Source organism: Lygodium microphyllum, chromosome 14 (genome assembly GCF_053477565.2).
Source record: "Lygodium microphyllum isolate KBCC chromosome 14, Lygodium_microphyllum_v1.1.10, whole genome shotgun sequence".
Taxonomy (NCBI): Eukaryota; Viridiplantae; Streptophyta; class Polypodiopsida; order Schizaeales; family Lygodiaceae; genus Lygodium; species Lygodium microphyllum.
Genome location: NC_141148.1, coordinates 95897861 through 95906299, shown reverse-complemented (window position 1 = coordinate 95906299; position 8439 = coordinate 95897861).

The window sequence follows — 8439 nt, the reverse complement described above, 5'->3', positions numbered from 1 at the left end:
ACCGCGTAAGGGCACGTCATCCACCAAGAGTGGTGGGAGGAGACGCCAAACTCCTGGCGGTTGCTGTGGGGCCAGGAAAGTCGCCGCCATCTTCAGTCTTGTCCTTCGCCGCCTGTCTAAGTAGCCGCCAGGCTGGGCCGACAATCGCCAGTCAATGATTCGTCCATTATCCCCCCCACGTACCTTCGTAAACCCTCTAGAAGGCCCTTGGAAGCTTCCAAGGGTCCTTCTTGAGCCCCTTTCCCACACCTTTACTTATTAACCCCCCTCCTAGGATTCTAAATCCCCCCCTAAGCCCTTTTTCTCCCCCCCCTCCCGGTGTTTTAAATCCCCCCCTAAGCCCCTTATTCTCCCCCCCCCTCCCGGATTTTTAATCCCCCAAAAAGTCCTTATTAACCCCCCCCCCCCCCCCCCACATGTTTAAAATTTCCACCTAAGCCCCTTGTTTCCCCTTCCGGTTTTAATTTCCCCCCTAAGCCCTTGCCTTTTTTTCCTCCGGATTTTTCTTTAAACTATTCAAGTCACACCCCTAAAGCTTACTTTGTCCTTAGGCTACTTTGCAGACTTCCATTTTTCTTGCATAAATTCCTTCACTCACTTTTCAAATCTTTTTGTGCAAGTGCTCTCGTAGCTTAGCTTTGTATTCTAAGTCTTATCAAACAAGCCGGTGTCCACACACTCCCATGTCCTAAAAATCCAAGTCATCATCACGGCCTCGTATGGTACCACGTAAGGAAGAATATAGCCGTGAGATAAAAGATAGGGAGGGAAGTAGAGGGAGTGAAAAGAGGGAGTGAAGGAGGAATAGTGGGAAAAAGGTAAAAGATAAGGAAGGAGAAGACGATGGAATTCTAAAAAGAAAAAGGAAAAATGCGATCTCACATTCGAACTACGATGCCGCTAAAGAAAGTCCAAGGTGTAGCTACAGGAGGGTCATCGCCCGGTATCCATGTGGATATCTCACCTCAAAGCCAGGTTTTTTCTTCTTGGTGTTAATTCGGTTTTAAGTCAATCATGCAAAGAAAAATTGTCAAGGAAAGATATATTTGTTCGAGTTATTTTTTTTCGAAGGAGTTTGCCTATGGACGACAATGTATACAAATTAGCTTTCTTCAAATTGCATCCAGCATTATAAAATTATAGGCAAGATTAACCATTTACTATAGTAATATATTCCTAAAGTGGAGAAATTATATCTTGCACCATTAGTCTTATTCCTTTCGCAACGAATCATGGTAAAATGGCTAAATTCATGGAAGGTTTCTTCGATGCTCAAATTACTAGGGAGTTATCTTTGCTAGTTGCACATCTTAGCAAGGCAACTGTTGTTATTTGGCATGAGTTCATCTTTAAAGAAAACGGAAGTTAAATGTTAGGAATTAAGAAGTATAAAAATTAGTTATATGAACTCGTTTGGAAAGAAAATGCAATGGGAAACTGCTGGATGACACTCTTCCCCCCCCCCCCCCCCCGCTATTTGAGGACTTGGGACTAATAAAGTGTGTATACACCAATTTCACAGCTAGGCCTTTTTTCCCAAAGGAGAAATTGTCACTCTTTGTATCACCTTGGCATTATGTTATATGCCAAATTAAACTGTATTAATTGGGAAAGTTAATTGTCACAAGGATAGTAAAACCATGACAAGACGATGAAGATTACCTTCCAAAAGATAACTGAACTAATCTAAACATAGAAACATTCATACCCTAAACACTAGACTACTTTCCTTACCGTAAGGATAATAATTCCATAAAGATAAGAAACTAGGGTTTGTCCCTAGATGAAGAAACCCTAGGCCTGACATACGCCAGCTTAAGGAATCTAAACAGATTATTCCATCGCAGGACTTGCGCAACATGTATGAAATCATTTTGTGATTGATTCACAAGGAAAAAAGGGAAAAACCCTCATCGAGGATGGCAGATCCTTACGCAAGTTATCTTGCAAAAAGGCGTATTTTTGGGTATCCTTCTAATTAAGGAAAGGTGTAAACTAGAAACTAGCATATCTAAGGATACCTTAGGGTTAACCAAGTTGGCTATACCCTACACCCGAATATAAGGGATCTTGCCAAGTTACAAGACATCTTGAGAACGACTGCTGATACACTCAAAAAGGAAAGAACACTTCCTTAGCAGTTTGCCATACAACTGGGTTGATTAATGGAAATGTTTGTGCTTGCTAGAGATTTTAGGGCTCTGTTTGAATTATGAATTACAAATTAAACAAGTACATATACTTCAGGTTAAAGGCCTGAAGGGAGAGGCAGCTTCAGTTACCCCCGACTGCCTGCCTGACCCTAACCAAGGGGGTTGTTGACCGCGCCGGGAACGTGGACCAAACCCGCGGCGAGAGGTCTCTCCATTGAGTTCTACTTGGAGCAGGAGGAAGCTTGGATGCCAGGGGGGCTCTGGCCGTAAATCCCTCGCCTTCCGGGTCCTGCACAAGAAGCTAACGTGACTCGGGATTGGATCTCGAGGCCCGCATACTAGTTGGCGTGCAAAAGCTTGGAATAAGATTACGTGAAGGAACCAGTGCTTAACAAGGTTAATTAAAGAAGCTGATTGTTATATGTCAAATTGATGTGTTAGATAATTACTTAACTAAAACAAACCGAGGAAAGTGCGGAGGATGGACCATGGGTCCGTCCTACGGTTGGGTGGTCCCGATTAGCCGGGAACTTTTCTCATAAATCTCGAAAGACAGCGGAATGATCATCATCATCAAAAAGAATAACGAGAACGATGACCTAGAGTTACGTCTTACCCGATTTACGTTGTTTTAGGGGAACGGAATGAGACTATGACTTATGGCAGAGAGGTTGAGCTTTGCATCCCTCTCGTTTCCCATTCTCCTTGAACCAAGTGCAGCGTGAATCCGCTTCGGACCTAGCGTTTCTGCGTAAAGTAGTTCGCTCGGGTCTGACGCTAGTTGTTGTTGGCTAGTGACCCATTAGAAAAACCCTAATTCCGGTCGATCCTAAGTGGGAACGGCCAGGATACTTCCGCTACGTGGCAGATGCGGGAAGAACTAGATCGCAAAACCTGTAACATTCCATGGGAGTGCCGGGTGGAGCTTTCTAGACATCCTTTCCGATGGACTGCTAAGACGTGTCCTCAATGATACTAGGGGACACGTTACACATCCATCGACCTAGAGAGCATGAAACAAGCATGTTGAAAACTATGGTAGTCGTGGCATGAACAAGTTATCATGCTAAAGCCATAATGCCATGGGAAAGTGCTGATATACGATGGAATATGCTTTTGGTTGAAACATCCCGTGTAGTGGGCCACCATGACGACATAGTAGGCATCATAAGGATGTTAGAATCCCTAGCTATCAAGGGAAAACCGATGCTTAAAAAGCACAGTTCCCAAGTTTTAAGAAGTGGTAATGATAAATCTACTTTGGATAAGGACCTAAAGCTCTTATATAAACCCGTTATGGACTTTCCTTTCAAAGGGAAAGGTATGGAAGACCCTCAAGGAGGGGATCAAAATGACATGTTGAAATTTATAGGACTCCCTAGACCACTCAGTGAGTTGGCAGAAAGGGATGTCAATGAGGATATTAACCTCCCTACACCGAAAAGGGTAATATCCTCATTGACATCCCTTTCTCTAAATATGATGGAAAATGACCGAAAAGTGAGTTCCCAAGAGACTGGACCCAGATCATGATGAATATGAAGATTTTAATGACCCAGTGTTGATCCCAAAGGGGAGAACCAAATGTCCTCCTCTTTATAGGGATCTCCCAGTGTTTTATGGGTTGCCAAATGAGGATCCAATGATTCATTTAAGAGAATATGGCCTAACTTGCATTGCAAGTGGGTTTGACGATATACATTGAATGCTCGTATTCCCAAGTACCCTAAAGGGAGAGGCAAGGAAATGGTACTGGAGCCTCCCAAGAGGGTCGATCAAATCATTTGAGGAGTCTTGTGATAGATTTCTAGATGAGTATGAAAATAAGCTTCGTATGATTCAGGTCTTAGGGTAGCTTATGCAGTATAGACAGGAGTCTTATCCTTCTATTAAGGAGTATGCTAGAGCCTTTGATAGTACTCTTAGGCTTTGGCCAAGAAGAGCCAGTGCACTACCAGATGATGTGCTATGTGAGCTCTTTCTGAATGTCTTAGAGATTAATACACAAATCCAAGTGGAACTGCGGAATCCCCTAAGTCATTAAGGGAAGCAGAAATGCATGCCATTGATTATGAGGGTCATATTCAGAGATGTTGGGAAAACTTTTGGAGTTTTCCTTGCTCAGTACAAGTGCATCCTAGCTTCCAACCATTTCTGCAAGAAGACAGCTCACTTGTTGATACCAAGGTAGCCTATGAGGGGAACCTTGGTGGCCAAAATTTCAAAGCAGAAAATGGCCATCCTATGCATAGTAATGACATGCCTCTCAGTGAAAAGGTTCCAAGCCATGTAAGTCCCATTAGGGCTTGCAATACTTCCACGAGAGTAGTTGTGATGGCAACATGGATAGAACCAATGGGCCTATGAGTGTTGATAAGCATTCTGTGTGTGATTCTAATTCGGTTGCTAGTAAGGCTTTTGAGAGAGCTTTGGTGTTGGAATCATGCTTCTGGGTGGATGTTGTTCCCTTCAGTGAAAGCATGGTTCTTATGGGAAAAATTTTGCAGTGTGGATGTAAACAAGTAAAGACATATTTTGTAAAGAGGATGCAAAATGCTAAAAGTCCACATGTGCTTCACAAAGGTCATAAGGATGTGAGGCCATTTGACCATAGGGATAAGTTTGCATTGAGTTTGTTAGAACAGTGCAGCAAATTGAGGGAATGCAAGAATATTAAGGGAAATGTGAGATGGGTTTGAAGACCCAAAATCTCCAAAAGTATGGCACGAGTGTCAGATGCAAGGCCAAGGATCCCACCTGGATATATTTTGTCAAACCCCCAAGAGGATAAGATTGGATATACATCTGACAATATACACTGCCTTGGGATACACCCATGTGATGTGCCTAGGCTTGAAGCTCTACCTAGTTTGGGTCACAGCACTGATTTATGTGAAAAACCAAATAGGAGAGGTTCGAATGAGTACAAAGCCATGATTCTTTCTCCCAAGGGAGCCACTCAGCCGCTTGAACGACCAGTTTATTCGGATGACAATAAATGTGAAACATGCGAGCACACTGAGGCCGTTCATTCAGCTCATAGTGCCCAAGAAGGGATCGGTCTTATTGATGAGTTATTTGTGGAAAGGCTCGGACTTGTAGCCCTACAACAAAAAAACCTAGGATCAAAAAATACAAGATCAAGCTTTTAGCTAACTTTCATGAGTAGCAATATGGGGCTAGTCGACCTATGATATGCTATCCTTGGCACCCTGGGTAGTCTGATAGGGTGTGATGTATATGCCAAGGACATTAGTATTACGTGGACTTAAATGACCTATCTAGTTTTAAGCTAGGAAGGCTAGCTGCTTTGGATATTATGTCCAAATTTCATTAGGCCAAGAGGGCTAGTTGTCTGTTTAGTACATGTGCGGTTAATGGTTTCTTGTTTTAGTTCTGTGCTAGACAGGTTCGAAGAAGAGCTTGGAAGGAGCCTTCGTTGCGCGGCAGCTTCTTGTGGCCCTATCCACGTAATATCTCTCCTTTATGAGTACCGTGTTTTTATGCTATATGTGTCTATGTACTTGTTGGGGGATTTTTCTTTTCTTGTTGGGGATGGGCGTTCAAGGCATGAAGTCCCAGGTTTAGGTTAGGTCTATTTGAGGGAGGTCTAAGTAGTCGTTGGCTCCTGTAAAGATATTGTCAGGCACCGAAAGACCTATTTTAGAAGGTAGTTCTAGTAACCCTGTTCTGCTAGCCTGCTAGGCGGCCGTTTTGGGAGTTCTTGTTAGTTGTGAGGCAGTTACAGAAGCGTGTCGAAGGAAATAATGATGATGATAAAGAGGAACAAAACCCTGAATATCCTAAAAGGAAATAAATATATACAAAGGTGTGTAAAAAGGGGTTCTAACCCCTATAAAAATAGAAAATGAAAGAAATGGGAATTTATAAGCAGTTGATCATCGCCTTGCGAAGGCCTGGTAGGTTCCTAGGGACGAGTCAGACCCGGGGCCGATGCCTTGTCTTCCTAGGGATGGCATCTTGCTCGAAAAGAAGAAAGTAAGGAAGGTTGGAGCGAAAATAAAAGTGAGCGTCAGAAAAGGATTAAGTGTCACCTTGCGAGGGCTTGGTAGGTTCTTGGGTATCGAGACAGGACCCGAGGCCGATGCCCTGTTCTCCTTGGGTCACTATGCTCAGCTCCCTCCTTTTTCCATGCTCAAGTATGGAAAAATAAAAACCCTAAAAGAAGATATGTGCTAAAAGAAAATACTTCTTGATCAGGCTATAGGAGTCCTTACCTAGTAGGAGCTCCTGATTGTGTTGTCCTTAGTTAGGAAGGTAGTTCACACCACCGCTTAGGGCAACCTCTTTGATAGTTCTTTTTAGTTTGCCCGTGTTGGAGTAGTCGGTTAGTGATTGGCTTTGGATCTTCTATCAGATTATGCTAGGCCTACTCCTTGTGGATTTCATGCCTTGTTTTTGTTAGGGGGTAGGGTGAGCACTCTGCTGTGTTTTGGTATGTATCTATTTTGTATTAGCTTGATGCTTCCTTTGGTTGTTTTGTGCAGATCTATTGTGGGATTCTACGGGCTGAGTCGCCCTATCCCATGGTCGCCAATGAGAGTGGATTTTTGAGCCCAGGATGTGCCTAAAATTTGCCAATAAATCTGAAATTTAGGGAAAAAATATTTAACATCGAAGGCGGCGGCTCCAGCTAGGACGATTTTAAGCACCAAGTGAAAGACCACTTTTAAAACGCGCCTGAGCGACACTTGTGGATTTTTGATAAATTTTCAGATTGTCGTGTAGGTTGTCAAGTGTTGCCAGTCAATGCGGGATGTCAAGACAGACACGTAGAAATTTACAGCACTTGAATCGGAGCCAGGACGGGGAAATGGTCACAAATGGGGCAAGATATGAAAAGGTGGACATTGGAGAAGACCAAAAGGGGTGCCCTTTGGAGCCTTTGGCACCCCCCCCAAAAAAAGTTGTGCATGCTTAACCAAAAAACATGGAGAGAGAGAGGAGATGGCATGATCTACAGGCGCCATTTTTTTCGCCCCCCCCTCATGAATGGTGGATGCCAGGCTGAATACAACCTATGTAATGGACATTGGCCCTTCATCTCCCTCTGTGGGCTGAGCATATCGCCGTCCTTTGCTCATGCAATGGTGGCCTGAATGAAGAGATGGAAATCTAGTCTTTCTCTCTCCTCCCTCTCTCTCCCCTAAGGGGTTGTTCTTGTGTGCAAGAGGAAAATGAAGAATGGTGAAGGAAAGCTTGCTCGGTTGAGACCGGATTACTTCCGGATCAATGTAGACATAAAGATTGCTGATTGTGAAGATGCAGGACGTTGAATGTGGGCTGACCCGCAGTCCTGCAGCAAAATCGAGATCCCGAAACATGGAGCTTAAGCGGTATTTCAATTTTTATGAAGAAAAAATAAGTTTTTATGCCATCTGCTTGATGAAACATTGTTCCCATGGGCTGACGATTCATTATGATGCTGTTTTCTATGGGTTTCAATAATTTATAATCAGAAAATCAGAAAATCATAAGTGATATGGCTGAAATTAATGTTATAAACCCGAAAAACACGCGTTTAAGGGGTAAAAATGGAGTTTTTGCAAAATAAATGGAAAATATGAGATATAATACCTACAAAAACCTGAACTTTTGCTGTCAAGGAAGCTAAGGGCCATAGCCCACAATCAATCTTAATTTTTGGTCATTTTTTATTGAGGAAAATAGAGGAAAAATACCAAAAATGGTGAAAAATGGGTTCTAAATGGGAGAAAATTAGAAAACGATAAAAGGAAAATTCCAAAAACATGTTTGTGCAGTGTATAATGAAGGTAAAGCACAAGGTTGGCCTCGGTTTACCCTCGTTTCTATGTTTTCATGGATGTTTATCGTTTTCTTTGTAAGAAATACACATAAAATGACCCTTTCAACTATCAACGAATGCAAAACATTAAACAATAGGGTGAGAGGGGAGGTTGAGCGTCAAAATATAAACTAAAATCTGTTTTATGTGTTGCGACATGCCTGTAGGATGTTTTTTAAAATAAAGGGAAAGGCAGCATGAGCGTAAGGCTCGGTGTCTTTTCTCTTTGCAGTACATAAATGCTATCATGGAAATCATGAAAAGATTGGTTTTGCACGATACACAATGCTGATTTTCTTCTGTTTGTGCACTAAACCATTCACATTATGCACTATGCATAGTTCATAGTATCAGCAGAAAAGCTCCTGGACTGCATAGCAATTGTTTTCTTAGGAATTTGACCCACGATTGAGAGTGTAAGGTTATCCCTTGCTGTAGGATAAAGGGGTGGTTTCCTAA